This window comes from Mustela erminea, chromosome 19 (genome assembly GCF_009829155.1).
Source record: "Mustela erminea isolate mMusErm1 chromosome 19, mMusErm1.Pri, whole genome shotgun sequence".
NCBI classification, from domain to species: domain Eukaryota; kingdom Metazoa; phylum Chordata; class Mammalia; order Carnivora; family Mustelidae; genus Mustela; species Mustela erminea.
In genome coordinates, this window is record NC_045632.1 from 8,466,603 (window position 1) to 8,489,761 (window position 23,159).

The following is a 23,159-nucleotide window of genomic DNA, read 5'->3' on the forward strand; positions in this document are numbered from 1 at the left end:
ATACTATGTTACTCCTCTTGCGTAGTTCATTGGTCAGTGGTCAGTGTATGTTGTATCATGTCTGTGGAGTTGTCATAACAATAGAATTCATTTCATCATCTATTGGTGAATTTATATTTTCCTTGCATGAGAGAAACACTTTCTTGAACTGAAAGTAATTTTTTTAAGGATTTTATTTATTTATTTGACAGAGAGAGAGAGATCACAAATAGGGAGAGAGTCAGGCAGAGAGAGAGAGGGAAGCAGTCTCCCCCCTGAACAGAGAGCCCGACGCAGGGCTGGATCCCAAGACCCTGAGATCATCACCCGAGTCAAATGCAGAGGGTTAACCCACTGAGCCACCCAGGGTCCCTAAAAATAGATTTTCGAGTAACAGCACCAACTAGGAGGAACCACATAGATGTGTGTATTGCTCCTGTGTCTTCAGAAGGGAAAGAAATATTGGCTCTGGGGAGCACATTTCCAGGTTTCAAAATTGATGATTTCCTAGCAAGCAAAAGTATTATATATTCATGTTAGGAATAGTACGGAACTTATATAATTCCTAAATCTCAAGTATCTTGGTTTGAGACTCTCCGCATGTAAATCCTGTCTTGTGTACATGGGTTAACTGGTGTAGGATCCACTCTTCTTCTCTTCTTTCAATCTGCATAATCTTAAAATCTCAAGGATTTTAAGAACAGTTTGCATGAAATGACTTGGTGTTCAGAATTTTTTTTTTTTTTTAGATTTTATTTATTTATCAGAGAGAGAGAGGGGGAGAAAGCGAGCACAGGCAGACAGAATGGCAGGCAGAGGCAGAGGAAGAAGCAGGCTCCCCGCTGAGCAAGGAGCCCGATGTGGGACTCGATCCCAGGATGCTGGGATCATGACCTGAGCCGAAGGCAGCTGCTTAACCAACTGAGCCACCCAGGCGTCCCTGGTGTTCAGAATTTAATGTGCACATGGGAGTAATTCTCCAGGTAGCACATGATATTCCATGTAGTTTAATTGATAACATTCACTCTTTCCTTTGTGATTGGAGAAGTTATCTTCCTTTCTTGGAAGTGATGTCATCCAGGTTGCTCACTTCACTGTAACAGTTTGATTAGGTGAAAATGTAGAGACTTCAGGACACCTGGGTGGCTCAGTGGGTTAAGCCTCTGTCTTCCGCTCAGATCATGATCCCAGTGTCCCAAAATCGAGTCCGGTATCGAGCTCCTTGCTCAGCAGGGAGCCTGCTTCTCCCTTTACCTGTCACTCCCTCTGCTTGTGCTCTCACCATCTCCCTCTCTGTCAAATAAATGAATAAAGTGTTTTAAAAAATGGGGGAAAAAAGGAGTGATGATGTAGCTCAGGGTAAGAGATGAAACACATCTAGGCTAGAGCTTTGGCACGAATTCTTCATGTGGGAGAGGACCCTTGAACAAGGCTATGCTACTGACTGAATTTAGAAATGTAAATTTTTCTCGTTTCCTTTCCAAATCATCTCCAGTTCTTCTGTCTCCTTATTTCCATTCTGGTGATGTGTAGGCATCAGAGCTGACTTTCCTTTCTATGCTATGGAGGCCCCGTCGTCACTGCTCTTTCCTCCCCCAAGTCACACAGGCTGTTGTAGCTCCTTAGAAGTACCATGGAATTTTCTAGTTTATTAGTAAATCATTGGTAACAAGATAATTTGAGGCCATATCTCAGATTTAAATACATTGTCATTACCGCTTCATTGGAAGCTTTGGAAAACACCATCAGTGGGCCACGGGATTGATTTAGACACTTGGCACTGAGAGAGTTGTGAGGACAGATAAAACATGATGATGACCTAGTTTGAGAGGAAGAGAAGTCCTACAAAACACCAAATACGGAGAATTCTTGATGTGGGCAAGTTCTGTAGGGAGCTCCCTTTGGTCACTGCAAGGCCTTAGGAAGCTACTTGTGGTGAGCAAATGTGACAGAGATGGGGACTTGAGAATGGTGAGGGTGTTCTAGGATTCAGAGAAGTAAGATGCTTTCTTCACGGATTCATGAATTCCTTGGTGATAAGAGAATCATCAGCAGTGACCATTTCTGCTTCAGACAGCCTACCCTGTTTGGGGGCTAGCTGTCCCTGTGTTGTTTCACAGCCCATGCTGTCCCTACAGTCTTCCTAACCTGAGCGGAAAGAGGACTTGCATCAGTTGTAGAAACTAATCAGATTAAGTACATGTTATCTTCACATTTAACATTGGACCAACTGAGGGATAATAATGCATTTTTCAATACCTGTTACTTTGTGGTCAGGTCTACCGTGAAAAGACTGATGTGTGGGGCATCTGGGTGGCTCAGTGGGTTAAGCCTCTGCCTTTAGCTCAGGTCATGATCTCAGGGTCCTGGGATGGAGCCCCAGATTGGGCTCCCTGCTCTGCAGGGAGCCTGCATCCCCCTCTCTCTCTGCCTGCCTCTCTACCTACTTGTGATCTCTCTCTCTGTCAAATAAATAAATAAAATATTTTTTAAAAAGTTGGAAAAAAATTAATAAAAAAGAAAAGACTGATGTGTATGCATAGAAAAGAAGATGTGTATTTTGTGTTATATATACAGTGAGTAGATAGGTACTCAGGCCTGATAGAATGGCTCAGATACACTAGAGTGCACTCTCATCTTTTATTTCTCCTCTGTGATATGGTCCTCCCTAGGCATTCTGTTCATATGAGCTCTCTCATGGCCCCAAGATACCTGCTCCCCCCACCATACACACACCAGGCATCAGTCCATGTTGAAGGCAGCAAGGGAGACAGTGTAAGTCTGGTTCCACTTAAGAAATTTGAATTGATGCCTCTTCATGTTCATTCAGGGAAGGCCATCCTCCCCAAAACCTACTCCCAGCATGCCGTGGACCAGAACTCTGTCATAGGAGCCAGTCTAAGTAGAAATGTGGAAGTGTAGCACAGGTGGACATAGAGATGTTTGCAAATGGCTCTTGTTCTGTGAACTGGTTCACAGCATCTGAGCAAAAGGTAGTCACATTTTGCACCGAACCTGTTTTTTCTTTTTTATTATTTATTTATTTATTTTTTCTAAAAGATTTTAATTATTTATTTGACAGACAAAGAACACAAGTAGGCCGAGAGGCAGGCAGAGAGAGAGGAGGAAGCAGGCTCCCTGCCGAGCAGAAAGCCGGATGTGGGGCTCGATCCCAGGACCCTGGGACCACGACCCGAGCCAAAGGCAGAGGCCTAACCCACTGAGCCACCTAGGCGCCCCTGCATCGAACCTGTTTTTTAAAAAGATGCTAAAATTTAGAGTATCCTTAATCTTAATGCTCAGGGATTTTTTTTTTTTAAAGACTTTTTTTTTTTTTTTTTAGATTTTATTTATTTAACAGACAGAGATCACAAGTTGGCAGAGAGGCAGGCAGAGAGAGAGGATGAAGCAAACTCCCTGCTGAGCAGAGAGCCCGATGCAGGGCTCGATCCCAGGACCCTGGGACCACGACCCGAGCCAAAGGCAGAGGCCTAACCCACTGAGCCACCTAGGCGCCCCTGCATCGAACCTGTTTTTTAAAAAGATGCTAAAATTTAGAGTATCCTTAATCTTAATGCTCAGGGATTTTTTTTTTTTTTTTAAGACTTTTTTTTTTTTTTTTTAGATTTTATTTATTTAACAGACAGAGATCACAAGTTGGCAGAGAGGCAGGCAGAGAGAGAGGATGAAGCAAACTCCCTGCTGAGCAGAGAGCCCGATGTAGGGCTCGATCCCAGGACCCTGGGATCATGACCTGAGCCGAAGGCAGAGGCTTTAACCCACTGAGCCACCCAGGCGCCCAATGTTCAGGGATTTTATGCTGCATGCAAATTGAATGTTGATGAGCTCCTTAAGCCTGCAATTATTTATGGTCTAACGGTAAAAATCATCATCTACAGATTGACAGTGAAAATGCTGGGTTCCATCCCAATATAATACTTGGCATGTATCGATGTCTTGTGTGCATGTCATAACTTAGTTGATAAAATATTTACATAAGTGCCCATTCATTTTAATTATGTTACCTTTATACAAGAATGGAACCAGAGGTGTGTTTGGGGTGATCCCAGAAAGCTCAAGGAGAGTATTGAGAGAAAGCAGAGATGGAAAAGAAGGAAGCCAAGATAGTCTTCATTAGAGTCAGATTAATTTATGAAAAAAGAAAGTGTGTGTTGTGTATGTTGTGTGTGAGTTGTCTAAGTGTATGTCACAACAGTAGCATGATCACAAGCATAGAGGGATTCTGAGAGTGACTTACCTGTGGATAACTCTGGGATGACCCATGACATTTCCTTCAGAGGTAATCAGATTTTGCCTGCATCAGAATCATCAGGACAGTTTGAAATCTTGGATTGCTTTGCCTATCCCTATATTACCATGTCAATAAGTCTGGGGTGTAACTCCTGAATTTTTACGCATTCTCAGGTCCCTGTCCAGGGAACAGATGCTGAGAACCAGTGTCTGGGGACACATTTAGAGCTCACTTCCTCAGGAAGTGTATTAGCCTATGCAAAATGTAGTCAGGGGACAGGTCCATAATCCTGGTTCTCCAGGTGTGAAAGTAGACTCCTCTGTGTGCTGGGCCTTCCCTGTGTTATGACCTTGGACACCTGACCTCTGAGTCTGGTTCTTAAGTAGTCAACCGGAAAGCCACTCAGGCTACATGTGTGTGGTTTGAGCTGGAATTTTCACTTTGAAGTCCCAGTTCAGGGAACCTGCTCCATGTGAGGGCTTTTGGTTCAACCACTGAGTGTGAAAGATGAAAAAGAATGCAAGCACAGGTTACCTTCTGGAAGAGCGTTGGACCAGGGTGCCTCGTGTTGATGTGCAGGGTATCCAGGGTCAAACCCTGAGTCTACCAATATGGAGATATTCACTCAAGCTTCTTGTATCTGAATCATTTCTGCCAGTGAAAGGTCAATAACATCATCACTAACACACAGAATTAAGGATATTAAATACATTAAAATAGATAAAGTATCTGGTGCCTGGGTGGCTCAGTGGGGTAAGCCTGTGCCTTCAGCTCAGGTCATGATCTCAGGGTCCTGTGATCAAGCCTCGCATTGGGCTCTCTGCTGAGCAGGGGGCCTGGTTCCTGCCCCCCTCCCTGCCTGCCTTTCTGCCTACTTGTGATCTCTCTCTCTGTTATCAAATAAATAAATAAAATCTTAAAAAAATATAGGTAAAGCATCAGTAACCATGGGACATACATTGTAGGTAATATGCAGAGGAATATGTGAGACTTTGGTGAATATTTTGGATTTTATTTTTCATGAAAAAGGTAGCCCAGCCATCCTGTTCCATGCGGAATGTTCTCCATTTGAATGTAGTTTTTGAACCTCAGAAGAAAGCTGAGTAGCCTGCATGCGTGTGAAAACTGCAGTGGTCTGTCTGGTCCAGATGGTCCCTGGAATCCTGCAGAATTGCTCACACTGCTATCTGTACCTTTTCCTTTACTGGAATGGAATGAAGGCACCTTTGAGAGGTTTTAGTCTCAGTCATCTGAACGTAGCCAACTGTTTGTCATTCATTCTAGAAGTATCCCAGGGACTATGGCAGCTTCTAGTTTAAACATTTGCAGTAATTTGGTTGCTAATGTTATTTTCTGTGTTCACAGAGGGTCAGACATGTACCCATTGGCAGCTGTGGGCCCCTGAGCATTTTCTAAGCCAGCGCTGGCAAGTCCCTGTTCGGTGGATCCCCAGGTTACATACAGACATTGGCAGGACTGAAGCCCATTCTCTGTTGCAGAAAGAGTACAGTAGGCTGGGCTCTGAGACCCCCGCAGATCACTATTCAACACAAGTTCACTGTTCATCCTGCAGAGACACCTTATGATCCACACTTGGGCCATGCTACTGGCTCGCTGCTTTCCTCAGTAGCCATATGACATGGGCTCTGTGCTCGCCCAGGGCCTATGTTCAGGCATCCTGGTATGGTAGCAGCAGAAGCTATGGTCAGCAGTGGAAAGGGACTGCCTGCTTGCAGGCCTGCCCAAACAGAGGGATAGAATGTCCTTAATGCTCTAGTGCAGTGTGTTGGCGGTGACCAAACACAAGCCTAGCTGGTGACAAACCTTCACCAAGTAGTTCCATCTAGTCCTGTATATGAGCAGGGTCCCTGGGGTCTCTCGGTGTGACTGCAGGGCAGGACACAGTCTAGTCTGGCAGTCTCCTAAGATCTGATCACCTTTTTATTTTTTTAAGGTTTAATTAATTTATTTGTCAGAAAGAGCACAGGTGGGAGGAGCTAAGCAGAGGGAGAGGGAGAAGCAGGCTTCCCGCTGAGCAGGGACCCTGATGCAGGGCTCCATCCCAGGACCCCCGGATCATGACCTGAGCCAAATAAAGGCAGACACTTAATGACTGAGCCTGAGGTGCCCTTGATCACTGGTTGTTGTAGCCCTGCCCACCTTGCCCGTGTCTGTGGGGTCCTCTGGTCCAGCACCAGATTCCTCCCAGGGTTCCCCATGATGTGAGATCTCAGCAGGCCACCCAGAAAGGGGCCTGCCATTTGGGGAATGCTGGATGCCCATGGGTGGTGGTTCTTGGTGGAACAACTGTAGTTCGTTTTGGTCCTACATGGTAGGGCTGTGCTGGCTCTAGTGAGGTGCCTTGTGATCAAAGTGAAATCGCTCCTCTTACTTTTCTAAAGACCCTCTTGGTCTCTGGGATTCAGGGGCTGCTTTGGCCTCACCCCTGAGTACTGAGAGTTGCCATGGAGGTCTGATGCAGACAGGTGCTAGTTTGATGATGTCATCCCTCTGTGATGGATGGTTTTGTGTTTCAAGCTAAACGTATTTCTCTATATGCCAGTGTTTATGTGTGTATATTTTTATGTTTCTGTGTATAAATACACACAAAAATGTTTGTCATCCATGAAGTAGAATACTTACATAGTGTAACATTTGATATTGAAAGATTAAACTAATAGTAACAGGGATAAACTCCTTTCATATTAAAGATTTCTCTATACAATATTTATATTGTAATGCTGGTTATTTGATTGGTTGTTACCACATGGAATATTTTTTTGTTCTGTTTTGCTTTTTGCTTTTATCTTCCTGTTCTAGTTACAGCTCCAGGAAAAGTCCAGTGAAATATATTCAAGCAGAGTTTACTGTTACCATTAATGTTTCTTTTATCTATGTTCACTGTTCCAGTGGAGGTTGGGTCTGCATTTACTGAGTTGTTTTATGTTTCTCCTTAGACTTTATCTATTTTTTTAACTCTTTGTTTCTTGTGTTTCCCTGTGTTCATATTTTAAAAAATAATTCTACAGTTCATTCTTTCTCTGTGACCATTCTGTTTCCAGTAACATATTGCTTTAGCTAGAAATTAAAGCATGCATTTTTTAAAGCATGCATTTGAAATCTAGTCACAGTGTAAAATTCCTTCCTACTTTAATTTGTTTGTCAGTATAAGTATATTGTTCATACTTACATCTATGTTTTTGATGATATGGCTTTTGTTTCTATTTTTAATTTAATTTTTTAAAAATTATTTTTGGGGTCATCTGGTTGGCTCAGTTGGTTAAGCCTTTGCCTTCAGCCCAGGTCATCGTCTTGGGGTCCTGGGATCAAGCCCCACATTGATCCTGGGATCAAGCCCCACATTGGGTTCTTTGCTTGGTGGGGAGCCTGTTTCCCCCCCTCTCTGCCCACCTCTCTGCTTGTTTGTGATCTCTGTCTGTCAAATAAATAAAATCTTAAAAAAAAAAAAGACGTCACGTGTACAGGTCACAAATGAACAGCTTCATGGAATTTCACAGACTGATCTCATCTGTATAAGCCTTTGAGGTCATGAAACACAGTATTGTCCTCTGAATCCCCGTTGAGGTCTCAGTAACTTTTCCCTTAAGCTCAGCACCATTTCAGCGTCTAAGGCAAGGGATTGCTGTGCTCCCTTTTTTACTTTGTGGAAATAGCATCAGGCAGTAGGGACTCTTGTATTTGGCTTTTTTTTTTCTTTCTCAGTATTTGTGAATTGGTTGTTTTTCCTGCATGTTATTGTGCATAATTCATTAGAGTGGAGCGATCCCGTTCTGTTGTGTGGATACCAGCCGCCTCATTCTATTGTTAACAGGAGGGGGGATGGTTCTCCGTGCAGGCCTGTCATGACTAGTACTGACGTGTAAAATCTATGATTTGTCTTTCAGTGGAACATGTACACATATCTGCTGGCTGTTCGACATGGGAATGGAATCCGAGTACTTAGGGTTAGATATGTTCAGCTTTAATAGATACTACCAAACCCTTCCCTCCAAAACTTGCACCATTGTTCACACATACCAGCAGTGATTCCTAGGATTTCTGGCTTATCTGCATGCCTTTTAAAACGTGGTAGCTTATGTGATTTTGGTGTCGGGCCTTGGGTTAGCAAGTGATGTTACCAAGTTGTGGTTTTATTTGCTTTTTTGTTGTGTTGTTACTCTCTACTAGTATGAAGTTGGGTATTAACCTATGGATCATCTCTTTGTCAAAGTGTCTTACTTACTGTGCCCCTTTTTTTCTGTTATGGTATCTTTTTCTTTAGTCTTTGTAGTTCTACATATATTATAAGAATGAGTCCTTTTTCTCCTCTATCACTCTACTTCTATTTCTATCTCTTAAGATTGTGATGCAAAGAAATTCTTAATATTTTTGGAATCTAATTCATCATTTCATCCTTCATGGTTAGTTATTTTTTATTGGTTTTAGAATTGTTTTCTTAGACCAAGACCAGAGTGATAGAATGATTTGTGTTTCTCTAAACACCTCATCAGTTTTACAATTTCAAATGGAAGTGTATTAAAAATCAATGTGCTAGATGGTTTCTGTGGTTACTGAGGTTTTCTATTCTTTTTTCTCCCCACAACATCACTAAGATATTGAAACGTATTCTGAAAATGTTGTACTGTACTTTCTTTGCATTTCCTTACACAAGTCATTTCTTGTGACGGATTCCCATTGCCATGATCTTAGACCTAACTTACTCCTTTGATTTCTCTCCATTTTTCGTGTATCTCTAGAGAGGCACAAAGCCTGCTGTGGGGCTCAGTCCCAAAATTGTGAGATCACGACCTGAGCCAAAATAGACGCTTACCCAACTGAGCCACTGATGCAGTCCCACCCATGATTTTTATTTATTTTTTATTTATTCATTCATTCATCCATCCATCATTTATTCATTCATTCATTTATGGAATTTAGAACTGTGGAATCGAAAATATGGGCATCAGTTGCACACCTGTGAGAAATATAGAAACTTAGACCCAACCCAGAAATCGAAATCAGAATAAGAGTTTTAACAAGGCCTCAGTTGATTGTCAAACACAGTAACATTGGAGAAATACATGTCTAGATCATCTACACTCTTCCCTTATTCTATGCTTATCTTTATGTCTGTAGTATATTATCTTGATAACTGTGACTTTACATTATGCCTTAAATCATGATGTGTGCTCTTCATTTTCCAGATTATTCTGGTAGGTGTTATCCTGTGACATCCATGTAAAGTTAAGGTGCATTTTGTTCTTTCTGCAAAAATAGCATTGGAAATTTGATAGAGAGTATATTAAATCTGCAAGTCAATTGAAGTTTTATTGATAGGTCAATAGTCTTAAGTATTTCAGGGAAAGAACATCAATGTGTTTCCACTTATTTTTTTTTTTCAATTCCTGTACACTATTCATAGCTTTCATTGTTCCACATTTGATATCATTATGTTGAATTATAAGCATTTTATGTGGAGGGATGTTCCTCTAAGTGTATTACGTCTTAACTTTTGGAATTCTTTTTTTATGTAGAAACAACAAATTTTTCATGTGTTGGGTTTGTATTCTTCAGTGTTGTAATTTTTTTTAGTTTTCACAGGTTTCTTTTTATTGTTTTAAAGATCTTATTTATTTATTTGACAGTCAGAGATCACAAGTAGGCAGAGAGGCAGGCAGAGAGAGTGGGTGGAAGCAGGCTCCCTACTGAGCAGAGAGCCGGATGCTCAATCCCAGGACCCTGGGATCATAACCTGAGTCAAAGGCAGAGGCGTTAACCCACTGAGCCACCCAGGCACCCCTTTTCACAGGTTTCTAACAAAAAGGATTCCCAGGAGAGGAAAATGGCCTTGGAATAGGGGGCGCTAGACACATCACATTTCAGGAACACAATTAGATATGTAACAAATCACCCTCAGTACTCCAGAAATGGCCATGAAGACTGATAGATCATACTCCCCAAGTTATACAAAAAAATAGGCCACATCATAGATGGCAGAAAGTTTGGAGACATGGTTGAGGGAGGGAAGAATTACAGTGCTATGGAAGGCAGGGATCCCTGGTTGTGGGGGAAGTGGTGTGACAGAGGGAACTCACAAGGAGAATGTTTCTGCAAAGCCCCTGGTGTGTAAAACAAGAGGGGTTGAATTTCATGAGTTCTTGGAACTAGCAGGTCTTAAAGCCTAGAGTTTTAAAGGTCAGCAGGGTTGGCTGGGATAGAGCCAAGAAGGTGCTGTGCTACTCCTGGAGAGAAGGAAGGCAAGCAACCTGAGTACAGACAACCTGCAGACAGTGATCAGAGGAATGACTGGGGGACACAGTGGGAAGAGTATTCACTAGTCTAGTAATGTTTTGCTGTGAGGAAACATTCAGTGGGTTATGTGTCTAAGAACACAGGAGTTAGATGGCAGCATTTCCATCTCCTGCCCCGTGACATAATCTCAGAGCAGTGTCCCAGTGTCCCAGTTAGTGAGGACATTGGCTGGCTGGCTTGCTTCCTAAGCCCCAGGCCCCTGTGCTCTGGTTGGACTGACCATCTCAGTCTAGCTTACCTCAGGCCCAGAAAGGTTGGCCCCTGCCCATACCACATCTCCTGAGCAGAGAGTTCTGCACAACCTCTGTTCTGGTGGAGGTGATTTCAGGTCTCATTTCACAAGCAGACCAGAGCTCACCTAGGTAAAACGGACCACATTCAGACCTGGGAGCAAATTCTGTCTACAGAAGGCAAGGAGAGCCTCTGCAAACTACTGACTAGAAGGATGTAGCAGGACACATTACTGGCTTTTATAACACAGAGAGGAAGGCAGACTTAGACAAAATTCCATGGTGGAAGAATTTATCCCAAAAGAAAAAAATATGGCCATGGTCAGAGATTGAAGGGAAGCAGTTATAAGTAACATATGCACTGGAGAATTAAAGGCAACAATCATAGAGATACTCATAGGTTTGAGAAAAGAGTGCTGAGAACTTTACCACAGAGACAGGAGTTAAAAGAAAAAAAAATGGAACATACGGGTGTCTCAGTTATATCTGATTCTTGGTTTAAACTTAGGTAGTGATTTCAGGATCCTAGGATGCAGCCCCAGGTCAGCGTCGACATCAGTGTGCTGTCTACTTGATATTCTCCCTCTCTCTCTGTAGCTCCCACTCATGTTCTTTTTCTCTCTCTGTTCTCTCTCAAATAAATAAATTTTTTAAAAAATCAGTGAGGGGTGCCTGGGTTGCTCAGTGGTTAAATCCTCTGCCTTTGGCTCAGGTCATGATCTCAGGGTCCTGGGATCAAGCCCCACATCAGGCTCTCTGCTCAGCGGGGAGCCTGCTTCCTCCTCTCTCTCTGCCTCCCTCTCTGCCTACTTGTAATCTCTGCCTGTCAAATAAATAAATAAAATATTTTAAAAAACTTTATTCTAAAAAAAAATCAGTGAGATTAACAATGCAATAAATGAGATTGAAAAGAGGGTTGATGCAATAAACAGCCAGCTGGAGGAAAGAGGAAGGACTTTCTGACCTCAAGGACACAAAATAGGAAAATAATCTGAGCAAAAGGAGAAGATTTGATGTAGGGAACTCAGTGACTCCATCAAATGTCGTAACACTCCTAGGTCTTGGGCTTTTCTGTGCTGGGAGAGTTTTGTTTCCAAATATAACTTAAATTCGAGTTTCTGGTGTAAGAAGAGTTCTCATTTATTTGGTAGAGGGTAGATAATTCAGTCTTAGTGAATTGTGCAATTTTAGGAATGAGATATCTATTGTTGTTATTGTTTTTATTCCTGGGTTATCTGATTTGGTAGTTTATAAATGCTGAGTAAGTTAAAGCACAGCCAGTTTTAGTATTTCAGGTACATTGGGTTCTGTTACTATTCTGGTCTCTATTTTATTTCAGATTTATCTTTGTTATTCTTTGTACTACTAAATTTCATCTAAGTTTTTTCCTTCCTTGTTTCTCATGGAAAGTTAAGTCGTTTTTTTGTTTTTTGTGTTTTTTTTTTTTTTAGGTTTTATTTATTTATTTGACAGAGAGAGATCACAAGTAGGCAGAGAGGCAGGCAGAGAGAGAGGAGGAAGCAGGCTCCCTGCCAAGCAGAGAGCCCAATGTGTGACTTGATCCCAGGACCCTGAGATCATGACCTGAGCTGGAGGCAGAGGCTTAACCTACCAAGCCCCTCAATCACCCTTCCAGCTCTTTTTTTTTCTTTTTTTTTAAACTCAGCTATGTATTGTCTAAAAAGAAATTTGAAAATGGAAAGTCCTGTAGACAATGTTTAGCAGAAATAAACAATACAAACAATAGAAAAACAGCACAGAAAAATTAAATTAGGATTCTTTAGGGTCATTTATAGATCATGTCATCTGTGAGCACAGATAATTTTACATTCTTTTTTCAGTTTGAATTCTTTTTGTGTGTTTTTTCTTCCCTAGTTCTGACTAGAATGTCCAGTACTATGTTGAAAGGCAGTGGTAGGTTTACTTCATTATTTCATTTCTGATCATAGAGAAGAAGCTTGCAATCTTTACCTATTGAGTATGTTGGATTTTTTTTCTATTTGGTTTATTTCAGTTTTATGTTAAAATAACCATCCTTCTAATTTTACACTCATGTGGCACTTTTCCAGATTATTTGAGATGCAGGAAGGGATTTGTGCTAGAACATGACACTTTCACAGAATTATCTATTAAGATATGAGGTCAGTATGTTGTGTTCCAAGGTGTGGTGTCCATGGAGGAAGGAAATTCTGATGATTCCTTCCCAGCCATATTTGTGACACTCTTTGATTGACTGGAAGCTTGTATGTTACAAATCATCAGTATATTCATCTGAAAGTAGTAAATGCAAAGAGCTTCCTTTTTTCTTATTTGATATCTTTCAGCCAAATCTTCACATGACATTCAGAATTTCCTGCAAAAGCCGAGCATAGAAGCTTCTTTCCAAAAAGTGACGATGAGTAGATACCAAAATAGTGCTCTTGAAAATGTATACTTAATGACAGACTGGGACGGTAATAGGGAGAGGGAAGGGCATCAAGGATACCATGAAGGACGTAGCCCACCTGAGGCAACGGCATCTAATAAGACTCAAAATGACCCGAATAGTGAAGGATATAAAACATCGTGGAAAACCTACCTTTTTAAGTCAGCTGCTTCCACAAAGCAGTGTGTTTCTGTCAGCAAGAGCTCCATTCAAGTATTCCAACATAGCTCTTTGCAGAAAGACAGTTTGGACAATCTGGAAAGTTATCTAGTCTGTGCTGAAAATAATGATTGGAACCATTTTCAAAATGGGATAGGATTGACCTTTACATCAGATACTTCTGAAAATCAGAGATTGAATAATGAAGAACAAAGTGCTAAGCGGGATCCATACGAGAGGGGCTTCACTGAGGAGTCGACCCTCCAGAATGACCAGAGCCCTTCCAATGGAGACAGCAATGCTCAGTGCCCTGAATCTGAGAAAACACTTAACCAGGGCTGCAGTGTTCAGAGACGTGTGAGGACTCAGTTTTCAGAGAACCAGTATGAATGTTATAAATGTGGAGAAGTCTTTCATCAGAGGTCTAACCTTATTACACATGAGAGTATCCATTTGGGAGAAAATCCTGATGAATCCAGTCAGTGTGAGAATGGTCCTCAGCAGTCCTCCAATATTGGTGATGATCAGAGAATCCATGAGGCCAAAAACCCATTCAGATATGCTAAACGTGGTCCCACATTTAGTCAGTCATCAAGACTAAGTAGAAACAAGACAATCTCTAGCAGGGAGAAAACATGCATTTTTAAGGGATGTGGTAAAGTCTTTGACTGGCACTCAACCCAATCTCAGCATCAGCAAATGAATACTGAAGTGAAGTCATACAAATGTGAAGAATGTGGTAAAACTTTTAAGTACTGCTCATCCCTAAGGAGACATAGGCAAATCCATACTGGAAATAAACTCTATGAATGTAAAGAGTGTGGCAAAGTTTTTAAAATTTGCTCAACACTTGTTCAACATCACAGAATTCATACGGGAGAGAAACCTTACAAATGTAAGGAATGTGGTAGGTCCTTTAGTCAGCAGTCAAACCTTAATCAACATCAAAGAATTCATACTGGAGAGAAGCATTACAAATGTCAAGAATGTGGCAAGGCCTTTAAGAAGCGCTCAGGCCTTGATCAACATCACAGAATTCATACTGGAGAGAAACCTTACAAATGTAAGGAATGTGGTAGGTCCTTTAACCAGCGGGCAAACCTTACTCGACATCACAGAATTCATACTGGAGAGAAGCCTTACAAATGTCAAGAATGTGGCAAGGCCTTTAAGGAGCGTTCACGCCTTACTCAACATCACACAGTTCATACTGGAGAGAAGCCTTACATATGTCAAGAATGTGACAAGGCCTTTTCACGGAGGTCATTTCTTAGTAAACATCACCGAATTCATACTGGGGAGAAACCTTACAAATGTAAGGAATGTGGCAAGTCCTTTAAACAGCGCTCAGTCCTTACTCGACATCACAGAGTTCATACTGGAGAGAAACCTTACGGATGTCAAGAATGTGACAAGGCCTTTAAGTGTCACTCAGCCCTTAATAATCATCGCAGAACTCATACTGGAGAGAAACCTTACAAATGTAAGGAATGTGGCAGGGCCTTTAAACAGCTCCCACACCTTACTCAACATCACAGAGTTCATACTGGAGAGACACCTTACAGATGTCAAGAATGTGACAAGGCCTTTAAGTTTCACTCAACCTTTACTAATCATCTCAGAACTCATACTGGAGAGAGGCCTTACAAATGTGAACAATGTGGCAAGGCCTTTCAGCAGAGATCATCGCTTACTGCACATCACAGAAATCATACTGGAGAAAAACCTTACAAATGTAAGGAATGTGGCAAGGCCTTTAACCAGCGCTCACACCTTACCAAACATCACAGAAGTCATACTGGCAAGAAACTTTAAAAATGTAAAGACTAGGAGTAAGGACTGTAAAACCCTTACATCACAGACCTTGCATCTGATATAACTGGAGAATAACTATACACATCTAAAGAAGTCCATCCTCTCCCTGAAACTCACACCATTGTAGTTATATGGGAGCAACACGGTAAAATGTGATGAATGTGGTGAGACCTTTAACTGGAATTCAGTCTATACTCTGTGTCCCAAAATGCACACTAGATTCAAACCCTAGTAAGAAGATGATTGTGGAAAGACCCTCATTTTAATACACACTTTTGTAAACACAGAAAGTGCTAAAGAAGGTAAATTGAATCATACAAATAATTAAAAAACTCTGATTGAACATCTAATGTCAATAAATTTCACAGATACCACGTAAAGGCGTGTATCAGTCCCTCTATTCAGACAGTACTCGTTAGTCCAAGGAAAAAGATCACGTTAAACACCTGGAAAATGTATATGCTGTTATGTTGGAAAGATTGAGTGGGGGAGTTTTTACAAGGGTACAATTAGTTTTGATGTGCTTTTTGTTATATTGAGCCTTTTTGAGGTTTTTGACCAACAAAATATTAATGTACTTTATTCTCAAATCACTTCTGGAGATTGACTTGTACTGGGTGCATGAATCCGTGAGCCTGATTTTTGCTCCATCAACGGCATCCGATGCCCTGTTGCACTCGGGGGGACTCACACATCCCAGATTTTCCTTGGAAGACGACAACTGTGTAATAACATGAAGGAAGAAAATCCAAATGGAGACACTGCTTAGGGTTATAGCATTGATGTAAGTTGCCATGAAATAGGTGTTCAGAACAATATTTTTCTTCATTTACTAAAACTAAAGAACTTCCTGAATATTACACATACAAGGTTTTCCTGATTGCTCTTTAAGGAAAAAACGGTGGCGCACCAGCTAACTACTGATGTATCTTCGTAATAGCGATCTTTAGAGAATAGGAGTGGATGCGATTGAAATGAAGAAATCCTCCCCCATAACAGAGAGAGGTTATCTAACTCTTCCCTACCATGCCATATAGCTGGACATACACATCTGTTGCGACTGTCAGCAGCACTGGAACTTAAGGAAGTCACTTCCACATCATGATATCAGCTATGGGAGTTAACGCTTGTATTCCGTATTTTGAACAAGTGTAAAAGTGGATTTGAAATGCATAACATAGTCTATGTGTGAATTTAATGTACTTCAATTAATCGAACATAATGGTTTTTAATAGTTAACATGAATTTGTGATGAGTGGTGTGTTTATTCTACCACCAAGCTGAACCTATCTCATTTTTTTTTTTAAGATTTTATTTGACAGGGAACACAAGCAGGGGGAGAGAGAGAGGGAGAAGGAGGTTCCCCACTGAGCAGGGAGCCTGATGCAGGGGTAGATCCCAGGACTGGGGCCACGACCTGAGCTGAAGGCAGATGCTTAACTACTGAGCCACCCAGGCAGCCCCTATATCATTTTACTGAAAGGTGTACACAACTGGTGTTATCTGTCACCTATTTGGTAATGGAAGGGAATAATCTCATGATACATTCTCTCAGTGACCTTAAGGTTTAAAAGATGGGTGATTTCCCCGCCTAGTTTATCTAGTGTATTATTTTCTCCTCCTTGTGCTGACTGTGATATTACCCATATATTACAGGTTTTGTGGGGGGTATTTTTTTTTAGATTTTATTTATTTATTTGACAGACAGAGATCACAAGTAGGCAGAGAGGTAGGCAGAGAGAGAGAGAGGAAGCCTGCTGATCAGAGAGCCCCATGTCTGGCTTGATCCCAGGACCCTGGGATTATGACCTGAGCCGAAGGCAGAGGCTTTAACCCACTGAGCCACCCAGGTGCCCCTTGTGGCAGGTATTGTTGACATTTTAGCTCACCTGATCCGTGGTGCTGCTACTTGCCATCCACTTTGTGTATTCAGCACTTTTGCAGGGACCTTGAGTGGACACCTGCCCTGCTCGCTAGTGTGTTTCCTATGATGTGGTTTTGGAATATAGGTGAGGTTCTGTGGGGTGGAGTCTGGATCCTATGACCAAGAAAGAATTTTTGAGGATGTCTTTGGTGCAGAATTTTGGTTTGTTAAAGCATGGGGACAGGACTCGTGGGCGGAAAGTGCTGCTCCTGTGGGGTTGTGAGGCATGGCTGATTTCTCTCTATACTATGGGCTTGGGGGAGGTAAGGAAAATAAAGAGGTTTTGAGAAAGAACATTCATATATTAAAGAAGATTCAGGGGATCTTGGGGGCCTTGCTGTTGTCATGGTTGTTTACCCCTCTCGTAAAGCATTAACGGTAAGATATTTGGATTATTCCGGAAGCAGGATTACATTCCTCCTATCCAACCCTGTCCTTTTCAGTAGGCTGCAGGTTTAAAAGAAATTCAGTTTTATTTACATTTCCTTCAGCCTCAACCTCCGAAAATTTTAAGGAGAAGAGGGTGATGGTAGGGCTTCAGGAATCTGAGTTATGGGTCACTGGAAGTTCGGCTATAGATAAAAGAAGGCTTCTTCCTTGTAAATCACTAGGACATTTGTAAACCGAGGAATACTCAGGTCTTGCAGGATTGTGATCTCTACCAGGTAACTATTTGTTTCTCCTTTAGGGCACCCAGGAGTGCCTGAGGAATGTCCCATATATCCCATGGGGGGTGGGGGTTCATGGGGTGTCAGTTTCTGCTTCATCCTCAGCTTGCCTTCTGTTCTCTCATCACCTAGACAACACTCTGTAGAGTCACAAGGTAATGTTACTTGAGACATGGCAATCAGATCCACCTCTGTGGGCAATCCTCTGTCCCTTTTCCCAAGCATTTCCCATCCTGTGTTCTCCTAGAGAAGATGCCCACAGAGCTTACCCAAGCTGGCATTTGTTTGAATGGCCAAAAGTGGACTTGAACTGGGACTCTCAAGCACTCCACCATGACCCATAATAAAGGTATGTTCTCCATTTATTGGTGGGGGTCTTGGTTTGAATCACGTGCCCATGTGACCATGCTGTATAGGTCATCGATAACCCGGAAGTAGGAGAAACCTCCCAAATGGAGTGACACTGTAGCCCAGGTCACAGATCGAAAATACATAAAATAAAAAAGTGAGCATGTAGACTGCAAATGTCTCAATTTGCACAATGGACTCCATGGATTTAGGAAAAGAATTTCTATTTGTTTTATTTTCTAGTTATCTCCGGATTTATAGCTATATTTTTGCTCATTTTTTCCCCCAGGTAATAGGCATCACAAACATCTTTTTTGCCTGGGTTGTGCAGGAGTGTCTTCACTAAACACTTGAGACTAGAGAGCTGGAAGGCCAATGGGTATTAATTCAGACATTAAACCCTGGGATGTGGCATGTGAATCCATGTAGAACTTGATGAAATCACCATCCTTAGAAGCATAAGCCCTATTAAAAGAAAATGTAAAAATTGTGTCTACTGTGGGTAGGGGCCCAGAGGTGGCTCTCTTCAGTCACTGCAAAGGCACAGGCAGCTCTTGGTGGTGTCATGTGATAAATACATGTAATGGGAGAAAGGAATTGGCAAATGTGGTGGGTTTCTGAGGAGTAGGGAAGTCCTACTTTATCTTCATGATTTAACTGAATTCCTATTTATTACTGATGATCGGATGCTGTTGGATCATATTTACCGAAATTGCCCAAACCTAATTCTGTAGCACTGGATAAAGAGGGGTATTGGTGATGCGCTCATGTGGGCATAGCTTTCAAAAGTCACGTGGTAGAGAAGCTGTTGGCGGTGAAGGAGCCTTCTGGACATTGGGGTAGGCAGGATCAGCAAGGTGTGTGCTGTGGTTGAACTCAAGCACTGCTCTCCCAGGGATAAAAGCCCAGTCAAGATTTAAGCCACTGTAGATAGGGGACCACTCAGGGAAGCTGCTGCTGTGCATTATGGGAACTTCCTGTCTATACTCAGTGCCATGTTCAATACCCTCCCTGGCTCTGGCTCTGTCTGCTGTAGTTTTGGAAGGTAGGTGAGCTTCAGTGGGGTGGAGTCTGAAGCTGATGACCAAGAAAAAATTCTTGAGGCATCTTTGGTGCAAAATGTTGTTTTATTAAAGCATGGGGAGAGGAGGAGGGCAGAAAGAGTTGCTGCCACCAGGGTTATGAGGGGTGGTTGATTTTATACTATGGGGTTGGGGAAAGGTGAGGAATAAGGGAGTTTTCAAAATGATTTTTGTATGTCGAAGACTCACAGGATACTGGAGGCCTTGCCATTGTCAAGTTAAGGTTGTTTTTCCCTCTTCGGAAGGCATTACTGTGAAGATAGTTGGGAGTTTTCTGGAGGAACATTACATTTTGCCCTCTTCAAGCATCTGTCATTGGGCTGTAGACTCTAAGGTCACTTAAACATATGTACATTCCCTTCTGGAAGCTGGGTAATTGATAGAAGTTCTTTGTTTTTGTAAATTTCTAGGACATTTGTAGAACAGAGGGACACCCATGTCTTGCAGGAGTATGATCTCCATAAGTTAACTATTTGTTTTTTCCTTCAGCCAGGAGCCCCTGAGGAATGTCACATGCATCCCATGGAGGGGGAGTTGAGGGTGTCAGCTTCTGCTTTGTCCTCAGCTTGCCTTCTGGTCCCTCATCATGTCCATGACACGGATTTGTTGGAGGAACAGTTCAACATGAGATATTAATCTGCCTACAAAGGAATGTAACCCTGCCATTTGCCTCAACATGGGTGAATTAGTATTATGCTAAGTGAAATAAGTCAGAGAAAGACAAATACTGGATGATTTCACTCCTATGTAGATTCTAACAAAACAAGTGAGAAATGAGGAAGAGAACAAGAAAGGGAGAGACAAAGTTAGAAACTGACTCTTAACTATAGCAAGTAGGCTGGAGGTTGTCAGAACAGAGGAGGGAAGGCGGTTAAATGAGTGATGGGATAAGGAGTGCACCTGCAAGGCGCACTGGGTGTGGTATGGAATTGTACCCTGAAAGGAATATTACCTTGTATGTTTACTAACAGGAATGTAAAGAAAAACCTTTAAAAAGTGCTTTTTGCAGATGTGAGAAACTTTGTGTCTTCGGTCACCAAAATGTACTTTGGAAAGAAATTGAATCATTTATCCTTTCTCCTTTGCTGATGATATCAAACTTTTGACTCTTCTTATTTATATATATTTATATTTATATATACTTATATATGTTTTTTGAAGATTTAATTTATTTATTTGATGGACAGAGATCACAAGTAGGCAGGGAGGCAGGCAGAGAGAGAGGATGAAGCAGGCTCCCTGCGGGGCAGAGAGCCCAATGCAGGGCTCCATCCCAGGACCCTGAGATCATGACCTGAGCGGAAGGCAGAGGCCCTAACCCACTGAGCCACCCAGGTGCCCCGACTACTCATATTTTTCAGCCAATATGTATATATTTGCATAATTTCAATAAGCAATTGTTCTGCTTATGATAAGACACACTGACCAATGCTGCTTTTAGGAGTTCCTAGTGGCTCAGTGGGTTAGGCATCTGCCTTCGGTTCAGGTCATGATCCCAGCATCCTGCGATTCAGCCCAGTGTCCATCTCCCTACTTACTGGGGAGTTGCCCCTTCCCCTGCTGATGCTTACTCTTTCTCTCTTTCCCAAGCAAAGTACTACAACAAACAATTTAAGAAACCCTGGTTATATCGACAAAGCTTTCTATAGGATGTCCTAGCTGGAAAGAGCTGCGTAGACTCAGACATGACTCGAGAACTATAAGGGATTAAGATTCACTTTATGAAACAAATGAAACCCCCTTGGAAAGAGCATCATGAGATTTTCTTGACAGAGTTCCCAGCAGACTTACTACGTGAGTCAAGAAGATCATTTCCTAACAGCTGCAGAAACCTAGAGCTATTTGAGGGACTCTAAGAAGAGAGGAGCTCACCCAAATCCATAGGTGTTCCACGCATTGTGTGGTGGCAAGGATTTGGCTTGTCTTCTTGCCTGGAGAGGCTGTTTAGAGTTCTGTCTAGAGGTTCCTGGGTGGCTCAGTCAGTTAAGCATCTGCCTTCAGCTCAGGTCCCAGGGTCCTGGGATTGAGACCCACAGAGGACTCCTTGCAGAGAGCGTGCTTCTCCCTTTTTCTCTGCCTGCTGTTCCCCCTGCTTGTGCTCTGTGTGTGTGTCAAATAAATCTTTGAAACAAAAAAAAAGTTCCATCCGGAGATTCAATATGCAACATTCAGCAAAGCTGCTCTTAAAGTCTGTAAGTCAAACCTCTGTTCTTGGGGCACTTATGTAAATAACCAGGCCAACTTTTCTGTGTCATTGCCTCCTGAAATGACTTTGACTCAACTGACCTATTCTCAGGCCGGGATCATTGATATGAAACAATCTACATGTTAAACTTTTAATATGTGAAGCTCTCAAGGAAGTTTCAGATGGGGGAACTGAAGGGAGTCAGGACAGACTCTCTGTCCTCCCAACCCCCAAATGTGCCAACTTGGTCTATGGATTATTTGACTTCAAGGTACTTGAGAACCTCCAGGCCCAAGAGAACATTTTCCTCCTCCCTTAAGCACCCAGCAGAATTATCGGGGGTCTTCCCCAGCATTAGGGTTATTAGCAGAGAAAAGTTTGTCTCAGGGACTGATCCTTAAGGTAGGACAAATATCTCATTACAAACTATGTGCTCTTATCAGCCTATAAACGTGTTTTCCTGTGCTCTGAAACTCCAGGCCCTGGTTCTTTTGCCTTAGTTCAGGATCACACTTGTAACTCTTTTTTTTTTTTTTTTTAATATTTTATTTATTTATTTATTTATTTTATAGAGAGGGTGAGACAGAGCATGAGAGGGGAGAAGGTCAGAGGGAGAAGCAGACTCCTCGTGGAGCTGGAGACTGATGCAAGACTCCATCCCAGGACTCTGGATTATTATGTGAGCTGAAGGCAGTGGCTTAACCAATGGAGCCACCCAGGTGCCCACACTTGCAACTCATCTGGCCTGACAGTCTCTAGAATTTCCATGTCTATGTGGATTCTCTGTGTGTACACTGATTTAATTTTATTTTCTCCTCTTTATCTGTTCCTGACAGTTTCTTAGTCCAGCCTAAATGAAACTTTAAGGGGATAAGAATTCTTGTTCTCTTACACGGTTTGATTCTAAGGCCTAAGTTCCTGGTATTTTACTTTTTTTTTTTAAAGATTTTTTTAAGTTATTATTTATTTGATAGAGATCACAAGTAGGCAGAGAGGCAGGTAGAGAGAGAGGAAGGGAAACAGGCTCCCTGCTAAGCAAAGAGCCTGATGTGGGTCTTGATCCCAGGACCCTAGGGTCATGACCTGAGCTGAGGGCAGAGGCTTTAACCCACTGAGCCACCCAGGCACCCCCTATTTTACTTTTTAAAGTGTAAAAACAAGGTGGAACAGCAGAAGTATTTCTACAGGAGTTGATTTTTTTTTTTTAAGATTTTATTTATTTATTTCACACAGAGAGAGATTACAAGTAGGCAGAGAACATGCAGAGAGAGGGGGAAGAAGTCTCCCTGCTGAGCAGAAAGCCCAATATGGGGCTTGATCCCAGAACCCTGAGATCATGATCTGAGCCAAAGGCAGAGGCTTAAGCCACTGAGCCACCCAGGTGCCACTACCAGTTATTTTTTTTAAGTCATTTTAAATTTTCTTTTTTTACATTTATGTTATATATATGGTTTTTGTGTTTTGTTTCCTCTCATTGTATTCAATTTTGTTTTTGTAGAGATGTGTTTTTCTTTCCTATTTTGGGATCCTTTTCTTATTTCTTTTTTCTCTCTTTTTTTTTTTTTTTGATTTTATTTATTTGACAGGCAGAGGTCACAAGTAGGCAGAGAGGCGGGCAGATGGAGAGATAGGAAGCAGGCTCCCCGCTGAGCAGAGAGCCTGATGTGGGGCTTGATCCCAGGACCCTGGGATCATGACCTGAGCCAAAGGCAGAGGCTTTAACCCGCTGAGCCACCCAGGGGTCCCATCCTTTTCTTATTTCTTATTTTGGATTTTCTTC

General features: G+C 42.0%; 2 protein-coding genes and 1 pseudogene across 2 annotated transcripts in view; 2 read left to right on the plus strand and 1 right to left on the minus strand.

Moving 5' to 3' along the window:
* Nucleotides 1-23,159, minus strand: part of LOC116579132 (zinc finger protein 11-like) — a 1,039,038-nt gene that overhangs the window by 225,327 nt on the left and 790,552 nt on the right.
* LOC116579165 (putative protein ZNF720) overlaps nucleotides 1-23,159 on the plus strand; it is a 794,777-nt gene that overhangs the window by 143,882 nt on the left and 627,736 nt on the right. The window lies entirely within an intron of this gene.
* LOC116580001 overlaps nucleotides 1-23,159 on the plus strand; it is a 217,219-nt pseudogene that overhangs the window by 1,991 nt on the left and 192,069 nt on the right.